We start from the raw sequence: 10,900 nt of genomic DNA on the forward strand, positions 1-10,900 counted from the left end.
AAGTACTTAATTTCCTTCAAGTATTATTTTCGTGGGAATTATTTTGGTCAGTACTTGAGCCTAGATATAAAAAACCTTCAACCCACTGATGTTCTTTCTCCTCCATTAGAACCATAGAATGATCTCTTCTTTGCTTAAAGAGATTAACTGAGAATCTACACTCCTAGTATATATAACGTTGATATGTTCTGTGGATCCTTGGACCAGCTGATAATCAATGTTATACAGACCGCATACGTAAAATCTCAGACCTCCTCTCAAATATTTTAATGCTTTCCTCTGTGCCATCTCTGCTAGAATGCTGGATAGGATGATACAACTCACCTTTTCCTGTGCACCTTTATTGTTTGAGGGCCACTCTTACATTATTCTCACTTCTCGTACAGCAAATTTATGATTGTGGTAAGTTTTACACAGTAGCTCATCTAAGTGTGATAGAAAACCCATTTCAAGCATCATCAGCCATAACCGATCATTTCCCACTGAGTCAAATGCTTTAGTGACGTCAACAAACAAGAGAGATGATTACTAAAATATTTAAACATGACTGATTATGGTCTTGAGATTTGTCCTTTGTGCCTCTTGCAAGTGTATGTCATACCAATTCACACTGATATTCTGAGTTGTTTTTCTAATCTTTGAATCCTTTCGAGAATAATGACCTTGCTTCCATGCAGTATCAATGAGATTGATTTGTAGTTGTATGTTTCTTCCAGTACTCTTTCTTAGGTCCTGGAATGTACATTGATCTTTTCCAAGAATCTGGCTGCCTCCAGTTTCCCATAGCTTCATGAATATAGAAAGCAACTTTTCTACTGCCGCTGTTCAAGAAGCTTTATTGGTGCATCATCCTGTCTTTGAACTTTTCCATTCTTCATTCTTTTAGCAGCATGTGCTGCTTTAGACTATAATGGTACTCGTTCTGTTTTACCTGCTCAATCGATATCATTCATCTCTTCCTTATCCTTACATAGTTTCCAACAGTATTACTTCCATCTGCGATTACTTGCTTTTCTTCTACCCGGATTGTCACCTTTGACTGAGTAGCTGTGATGAGAGCTTTTAAGCAACACCATAGTGACAGTGCTACAGATATCTTATTTGAGTCAACTGCTATGCCATCTTCTGATTCTTTGGTACATCTTTTGATGTCCTCATTGCAGTTTTTTAAAATTATTATTGAATTTGTATAAATTATTCTCTGCTTATATTATTTTTTTCCTATCCTAAATAACCCTTAGTTGCTTATATAGGAACCCTCTTTCTTAGTAATATTCTATTCTCACATATTTCAAGAACATTAGTAATATTTGCTTTACTAAAATTTGGTCTGTTACTTTGTTTGAATCTTGCTCTTCTTTCAGTTTCAACAGTGCTTAAAACCAGGTTTTAGTATCTTCAGTATGTGTTCTGTTACACACACAAAGTTGAAACTCAACAAATCAAGGCCTTCTCTTCCTTTTACCTTCTAACTCTCAAGTACAGCTAATGAATCACAAACTGTCCCAGGATAAATTCTCCTTTCGTGCTGTAGTGGTCACCATCTGACTCACTGTGTGCAGGTGTCCTTCTGATTTCCTGACTGTAGGTTTGGCAATGTCAGGGTGTACACGTTTTGCTTGGATAGACTTTCAATACAGAATTCCACTAGCTGCTAGCCCTTCCTTTTACTTTTCTTTTCTTTTATTCTTGCCTATTTTTTTTTCTTTGTTTTTTCCCAACATAGGTATTCATCACGATAAAATATAAGTACCTCTCCCTTTGACAATATAACTGTTTAGCTCTTGCATTTATTCATAATGCAGAAGTAGCCATGTAGGTTATGATTTCCCCCAGTGGTATAAAACACCACTGTGTTCTTTACTGATGTGTTTAAATTATTTTGACCTAACTCATGGCCACAATTCCCAGCATATCTGCTGTCTGTAATTGCAATTCTTTTACAATTAATGCAATTACTGCAGTGCAAGATGTTTAGAAGTTCCACCCATTAATTTCTTTTCTTAAATTTGGTTGATTTTGATTTTTGCACTCAACAGCCACAACAGATGGATTTGGCCAAGTTACATCATAAAAGTGCTTTCTCAAAGCCTAACCCTTCTCTTCTGTCACCAACCTGCTGATTTCATACTTTAATGAGAAGGAGAGGATTGAGGTGAATCTCAGTGATTTCTGCTCTGATTTGAGTCTATCAGGTAAAGTAGTTCAGTCTGCCCCAACAGGAAATTAATTTCCTTTGCATTGATAAGCTTCTTGGAAAAGGCCAAGAACACGCTTCTGCTTCTGTTGTGAAATCAGAAATTATTTCTCCTATTCATAGGTCTGTTTGATTTACAGCATGTATTTCATACACATCTAAACAGGATTTCTCCTCCATTAAGAGGGTGTACCCAGCACTGTTGTACTCCAGAACAGGGATGTTTTTACAGCAGTGTTGTAAATACTTAAAATGTGTGATTCTATCCATCATATCATAAGTCAAGCTATTAGGCTAACAGTCTCAGCAAAACTTATTGCATGTGTTCAGCATGATGGTACTTTCAATATCTTCTAGCTCTTATTTTCTCAATTTAAAGCCAGGAAACTCCACATGTAGGTTACAAATTGAAGTTTTAAATAGTAGCTTTTTAATAGCAGCAATGACAATAAAATTATGCCCTGAGTATATGAAAATGGAAAATACGTTCTAAACATCTCAGATGTCTAAAAACCAGCTGAATGAAACCTCAAACAGTCTGAGAAGAAAAATTTTGGTTTGGGGCTGTGTATAGGAAAGATTAAGTTCTAAAGAAAATATTTTCAGACCATCTTGATGCAAAAGAGAAGATGGAAAATGTTTCATAGTCGTATTGATAGCTTTGCTGGAATTAGTATATGTGTACAAATAGGTGTATATGGACATTGACTTTTTTTTAAAGAAAAATCTTTTCTAGACATCATTCTGCAGTCTTACAGTCATGGGTAGTCCTGTTTTTCTCAAAGAAAATATTATTCAATGAATATAATTATTTTCTCTTGAAACATATTTATTTATCCTCTGAATGTGAGGGATGAAAGGTTTTAAGTACCAGAAATCCGGTCTTATTTTCATAGGTTTTATATTTCTGAATTACCACTCCTCCACATTAGAATTTATCCAGCCTTCTGAGCAACAGACTAGTGGGTGAAGCAGAGAACCAACATGATTCGGCTTTCTCCAGGCACATAAGGGACACAAATGAGGAGAACTGAAAGAGCACAGAAGAGCAGAGCATCCCATATCACTGGGGTTAGCATCATGGATTACAGCAGGTCAAATGAAAAGTGAAATTGCATGTCCTCAATGAATAACTGCCATCTGGCTGACTTTGGATCCAGATGTCACATTTCTTTTTAGCCTGAGAATGCAACAACTGTTTCAAGGTTTACTTGGGGGAAATGCAGCCTGTATGGAGGAGGCAGATGTGAAGTAGACATAAAGATTTTGGAAAGTAATTAGAAAAGATTGGATATTCTGTTTTGTACTCTTCAGAGATTTGTTCCACCTGGTTTACAGTTATTACAAATGTTGGGAATATCCTTGAAATGTCAACTAAAGGCAAAAATGTTTATGCCTTTTTACTATATGTGCAAAGTGTTTGGATAAAAGCTCTTGAATGCTATAATTTTTTTTAAATGCAGCAGTCTTTCTATAGAACTGAAAAAGCAATAGTTACTAAACCACTTATTCCAACAGTGTGCTTTAATTTTAAGGAGTATTTACAATGTAAATGTTCACTGAACCTTTGATATTAATATAATACTTAATGTGACCAGGATCTAAAGACCAAAATTGGTATTACTCAAAGTCACCAAGAAATATTTTTTTCCTGGTGGGGTAGGAAGTCTCCAGAAAAACCACATGATCATGCTGAATTCATTGCCCATCAGAATGTACTCTGCCTACAGCAGAAAATGCCACTACACTGATTTGAAGTGTGGCTTATACTAATTTTTTTCCCTGCTTACTTGTAGGAGCAGGACTAGTGTTAATTATGATCTATAAATGGATAACACAGGCTTTGAAAAATAATGCTATCTAGCTTGATACCTTCTTCTCTCCCAAGTATACATACCACACTGTATCTGCTCTCTCTTACACTGAGAGCTTTATGCTAAAAAGGCTGGTGGCAGCAGCTATCTGAAAGAAGGAAGACTTCCTTCAAAAGAAGGGCCACAGACTCTGAGATCTGCAGACTAGATCACTGGCTCCAGATAGAATTTAACTTGGAGGGTTTTGAAATTTGAACCTGAATCCAACTTCTGACTTCCTAAGTCAGCTTGAGTCCATATTCAATTAGAAGGATGAAGAAATGCTAGTTAAATATTTATGCATTGAATATTTAAGTATCACTAACTGATGCTTTTTATCTACCCCACGGTTCTGCTTTTCTTACAGGAATCAAATTGGTACAGGATTCACACCAGATTAAATTAATTTCAGCAGTAGAGGGATCATAATGGCAATTCTGTAGCAGCATTGCAGTCTAGAGGGAAAGGCATGTATTCTCCTTCAGTCAGCCTCGGGCTAAACCTGGAGGTATCCCACCATCGCTGTGATTGTTTTCATAAATTCTCTTTCAAGTTCTTGTTTGTACGTACATCACACTTTGGGAACATCTATGCAAGAACTGTTCATTGCAGAATTTTTTACTTCACCTGGATGCACAGCACTGCTTTCTGAGCCTCTTCCCATGTGCAGCATTCGGTCATTAAATAGGCAGAAAAAGATCACATACTTTTATTTCAGCTGCTGACTGAGCTAGAGGTTCTTTTTTTTTTTTGGCTCATTGCAGTCGAGTCTAATTGCTGAATTTGGCTTTCAACTTTTATTGGTTTTAAGTCTTTCAGTGCCTTCAAGAGCCTGTATTAGTGGGCTTCATTCCGTTATGGGACCTAGGCCTTGGTTTCTTTTGGCATGTATGCTCTCATGTATGATGGTAACCTCTCCCACTAGTTCCAAGATCTGTGTCTTGAAAGTATCTGATGGGCATACGTCCTGCCTGTGGTCTCTAGAGGGAAACATTGTAGCTATGTGATTTATCTTTTTAGCCTTCAAACCTAGGGTACCTCAGCACCATGACAAAATTTGGAGAGAAATTGCAGAGCTAAAAAAAAAAACCCTTCTAATTCTTATTTCTATTTGTCACTGTTTACAAACAGAGATATTTTCAGGAATGGGCTGCTAATTTTTTTTAATTGGATTTGGCAGCCTACAGTTTAAAAAAAAAAAATGGATTTTGCACACTTATCCCATAACTCTTTATACTTCTTCTATTATTAAAAATACACTGCTCCCAGCCCTCCTTTCAACTGCCTCTGAGCCTTCCCTTCTCCCTTTTAGGGAATGCTCTTGTGAGAGTCTCCTATAGGAGGCTGTGTGCTAAAACATTAAAGTCCTAAAACACAGAAGGGGCTTTTAGAGGTTTTCTGCATTCTAGCAAGAGCAGAGGATGGACAGCAATTCTGACTGAAAAACATTTAAGTCATTTTTATGTGAAAATGGAAGTTTGGGGTAGCAGCTTTTGTCCACAATCTCTTTTTTCAAAAGGGAGATTGGTTTGTCTCTCTCAAGCCTGTAGGATGTTTACAACTGCACCTTGATCATCTCTTTATATCAGAAAAATCATTATTTCTAGATAAATCAGGATCGTTACTAATTCAGGGCCCTGCCTTTTGGTCTGTCTGTTACTTCAACTAGCTCTAGTTCTTATATGCCTAAAATGACAGGGCTTAGACTTTTCCTTATGTACATAACCAGCTCCTATAAGATAAGAATTCCTATAATTCCTAACTCCTTATTCCCACAAGACCACATTAAGGTTGTTGCACAGCCTGTTGTATTGGCTGGTACAATTGATGTAATTGTTGAGAGAGTAAGTGACATTCATGAGTTACGGCTGGTAACTGGTGTGCTGCCTTTTTATGAAGGGGAAAATTTCTCATGAAGTATGGATTTTTGTTCCGTTTTGGGTGCTAAACCACATGTATGAAAAATCTGTTTGTTTTTAGTGATTTGCTTCTTGGTTTCTTTTGTTATGTAGTTTTAAAAATCTAATTGGTTTGCCCTGTGTCTTCTGCAACTTCCTATCCTAGCAAGTCATTTACCTTTGGCTACATATGAATCCCAGAGCCCTGGTTTTACTACTCCGTACTGACCAGTGTAGCCTAAACTGTCAAATATTAGCCTCCTGCAAAGGCTGCCTTGAACTCAAGACTCGGTTACACAATAGCAGCTCAGACTAAGACATCAGAAGGAATGCAAAGGCTAGTCAGAAACAGCAGTGATAGCATAAATTTAACTACTTACAGATAATGTTGCTGTCCAAAGATATGCAATTACTCATTGGCATAAGCCCAGCCCAAGTGCAGTCCTGATCCCATGGCCAGTTCTCCTGGTGGGTGGGAAAGAGGCTTGCTTCAGAAAATTGAGAGCTAGACTAATCCTCTGCTGGAGACCCATCTCAGCCTGTGGGTGCTAAGTGCCTTACCGCCAGAGTCCTGATCTTTGAAGTAGTTATGTCGTCTCTTGTCTTGATTTGTGGAAGTTAACCCAGTGGTTCCTCTACCTCTCCAACCTTCCCATCTAATCTGCTCTTCTTCCATGAAACTCCAGAAAAGAACATCTCTGATATGGTTTCCCTTCCCTCGCTCTAGTCTCCCTTCCATTGAATCTTACACTATCACTTCCCTAGGGACTCAGGAGTTGCAATACACGCTTTTTTAGAAACATCAGCATGTTCTTACATACTATCCTAAAATCTATATGTTAACTTACTTAAGGACATTTTTGGCTATATCCCTCAACAGTATCATACCTAGAAAATTTAAAACTGCCTGCAAGATTATATGGAATTAGGCACTGCATAGTTATTTAGAAAATAATACGTAAACCAATCCTTGCAGTGAAGATGTACTTAATAAAAAATAAAAGCAATGTACTAGCTCTCTATTTGGCAACATTGGATATATAACAGGTGTTGTTACACATACCCATTGAATTGTTTCCTTACATTAATTTTGTGTGTGATGAAGCGACCCAAGTAAAATTATTTGGAGCACTTGACATGCAGAAGCCAGCAGATGTACAAAACCAGCTTGTTGGAAGGTTACCATATGGTCTGAATGTCCTTTGGTGTGTTTTGTGGAAAGTTCAAATCCAGATCACATCATCAAACTAATAAAACAAAGATTTCAAATAAATGCTTTCCTATTTTATAAATACGTAACATTGCTTTGATAAAGCAGTCAGTGAAATATGGATAGCTCCAAGGGGCCTTTCTGTATAGAACTGCTAGAAAGAAGAGCGTATGTGTTTATAGTTGCATTGGTTTTATGTTCACATATTTTTGAACTGACCTAAGCCCCCCAAAAATCTGGCCTCCTTGATCTGCTTGACCAGTCACTCATATTTCACTCCTCACTATCTTGTATCTATCTACAGTTTTACTTAGTATTGTCACTTCCACATGTGGTTCTGTATTAGGTACTGTTTAATATCTTCATCAACGACATAGCGGGATCGAGTGCACCCTCAGCAAGTTTGCAGATGACACCAAGCTGAGTGGTGCGGTCGACACGCCAGAGGGACGGGATGCCATCCAGAGGGACCTGGACAAGCTCGAGAAGTGGGCCTGTGCGAACTTCATGAGGTTCAACAAGGCCAAGTGCAAGGTCCTGCACCTGGGTCGGGGCAACCCCCAGTATCAATACAGGCTGGGGGATGAAGGGATTGAGAGCAGCCCTGCCAAGAAGGACTTGGGGGTACTGGTGGATGAAAAGCTGGACAGGAGCCAGCAATGTGCATTCGCAGCCCAGACGACCAATCGTATTCTGGGCTGCATCAAAAGAAGCGAGGCCAGCAGGTCGAGGGAGGGGATTCTGCCCCTCTACTCCGCTGTGGTGAGACCCCACCTGGAGTACTGCGTCCAGCTCTGGAGCCCTCAGCATAAGAAAGACACGGACCTGTTGGAGAGGGTCCAGAGGAGGGCCACAAAAATGATCGGGGGACGGAACACCTCTCCTATGAAGAAAGGCTGAGAGAGTTGGGGTTGTTCAGCCTGGAGAAGAGAAGGCTTTTGGGGAGACCTTACTGCAGCCGATCAGTACTTAAAGGGGGCTTCTAAAAAAGATGGGGGCAAACTTTTTAGCAGGGCCTGTTGCGACAGGACAAGGGGGAATGGCTTTAAACTAAGGGGGGGTAGATTGAGACTAGATATAAGGACGAAATTTTTTACGCTGAGGGTGGTGAAACACTGGCACAGGTTGCCCAGAGAGGTGGTGGATGCCCCATCCCAGGAAACATTCAAGATCAGGTTGGCCGGGGCTCTGAGCAAGCTGATCTAGTTGAGGATGTCCCTGCCCACGGCAGGGGGGTTGGACTAGATGACCTTTAGAGGTCCCTTCCAACCCAAACTATTCTATGACTCTATGAAACAGAGTTGTTTCATGGCCTGTACTTACTATTGGGTGTTAATTCTAGTATTGCTAATTTTTTTTTTTTGCCTTCTCTCTGGTATCTCTGATATATTTTTATAAAGACAGACAAAGCCACAGGATCACACTTTTGGCTTGGCTGAGCCTCAGTGAATAGTGTGCACTTCTATAAAGTTAATGCTGATGTTCCCACTTCCTCTCTGGGTAGGTGGGAAGGCAGATAATTATTCAAATATTAGTTCAGTGTTGGTGTTTTTGTTTACATGAAACCTACAGATAGGCAAGACACTGCAAATCATTTTAGTGCTACAGAAAAGAAACTAATGGGTTTTTTTCTATTCACACAGCTGCCAACTTCATATAACTAGTGAGTACTGCTTTAATTATTTGGTATTCTTCACTTGATGTGACATAAAGCAAAATAGCTCCAATTAGATAAATGCATGGTTAGGGGATTTTTAAAAGGCTCATTATGTACCATACATAAGCATATTTTGCTACAACTGAATGCAGTTATGCCTTCAAAGCAGTAAGTCAATCCTTTCATAATCTCATTGACGACTCTTTAATCCAAAAAGTCTTGACTATGTAGTCTGCAGATGAGTGATACACTATAAAATGAAATTATTTTTTTCTAACAATGATGGCCTACAATGAAAGTATTTATGGCCTAGGTGGACTTATCTTAGTCTGTGGATTTTCTTACTGCTGTGAATTTTTCTACCAGAGTGTAAACCACTGGAAACATAACTCCAAACTGTAGCAGCACTATTATGACATAGACCACTGCCACGAGATTATTCTTATGAATGTCTCAAGTATAATGTAATATTAGTGTTAAATATTTGGCTTTGAAGTACTGACACAAGGTCTAATCCTTATAGTTTGGACTGAACAGAGCTTTTAGTAAGCTAATTGAAAAGGATTTTTTTTTATTATTATTTTGATTTAAAATGGCAGTGACCGAAATAAGTAATTCTTATGGATGTGTCTAGTGGCTAGAGGTTCTAAGATGGAACTTGCACCTGAGTTTCCATAATTTGACCCATTAAAATATCATGTTACTTTTTTTTTCTAGTTTGATTATTATTTTTGTGTCACCAATCAAACACATACAGTTTTAGGAAAATAGAAATCTACTATCAGGACTTAGCAGTGAAAGAAAAAATTAAGTCATTTGGTCTGTATTTTCCATGTTCTTTTCATTTTGATAGTTTTTTCAACAAGTAGTTGAACAAGCATATGAACTATCCACCCTCCTATGTGTGACTGCCAAAGATATAACTGTAAGAAAGAAAGAGGCACTAATCAATCTATGTTGTCTGAAGACAGCTCAGAAGTACAGCAGCCAATCCGTACACTAAGAAATATTTCCTATATAAGACTTGATTTTACCAAGTTCCATGGCTCCAGAGTAGCATTTTATCAGATTTCCCTGAAGCCTTTGGCATCATGGAGAGCAAGTTAAACTTTGACAGCAGAAAAATTCCCTTGTTGCCTTCTGGAGTAGTGAAAAATCTTAAGGGAAACTGGTAAACTTCATAATCTCTCAAAACACAGCTGCCTTAGGTGGAAGTAGTTGTGACACTAAGAAATTTTCTGTGTGAGTATTTGACCTGTGCCCCTGCTTCTGGAAAAACCTTTGATCGGAAAGCTCTGTGCCAGGAGAATATGTTTTGTAGCTGTAGTTTGTGCTCCCAGGCAAGAAGCCTGTGAGAGGTCAGTGGTTAAGGAAGAAGTTTCATACTGTTTCCATTTCATAGCTATTTTATTTAACGTCTTTAAAAATATAAGCAGTAAGAGAGAGTCCAGCCTTTTTCTAGTCTTCAGCTTTACTGTATGAATCCATAGCCATGTGCATATGAACACTAGTACTTGAATACAGGGAAAATAGGAAAAAGTTCCCATTGAGTATTCATCATAAAAGTTCTCATTAGGGTATGTCCTACTGTCGTGGTTTAACTTCAGTCGGCAACTAAGCACCACGCAGCCGCTCGCTCACTCCCCCCCACCCGGTGGGATGGGGGAGAGAATTGGAAGAGCACAAGTTAGAAAAACTCATGGGTTGAGATAAAAACAGTTTAATAATTGAAATAAAATGATAATAATAATAATATGATAATAATAATAATAATACACAAAGCAAGTGATGCACAGTACAATTGCTTACCACCCGCCGACCGATGCCCAGCCAGTCCCCGAGCAGCGGCCCCCCCGGCCAGCTTTCCCCAGTTTATGTACTGAGCATGACGTCACATGGTATGGAATGTCCCTTTGGCCAGTTTGGCTGTGCCCCCTCCCAGCTTCTTGTGCACCTTCAGCCTTCTCAGTCGGTAGAACATGGGAAGCTGAAAAGTCCTTGGCTAGTGTAAGCATTACCTAGCAACAACTAAAACATCGGTGCGTTATCAACTTTGTTCTCATCCTAAATCCAAAACACTGTACC

This window comes from Aptenodytes patagonicus, chromosome 5, assembly GCF_965638725.1.
Source record: "Aptenodytes patagonicus chromosome 5, bAptPat1.pri.cur, whole genome shotgun sequence".
NCBI lineage: Eukaryota > Metazoa > Chordata > Aves > Sphenisciformes > Spheniscidae > Aptenodytes > Aptenodytes patagonicus.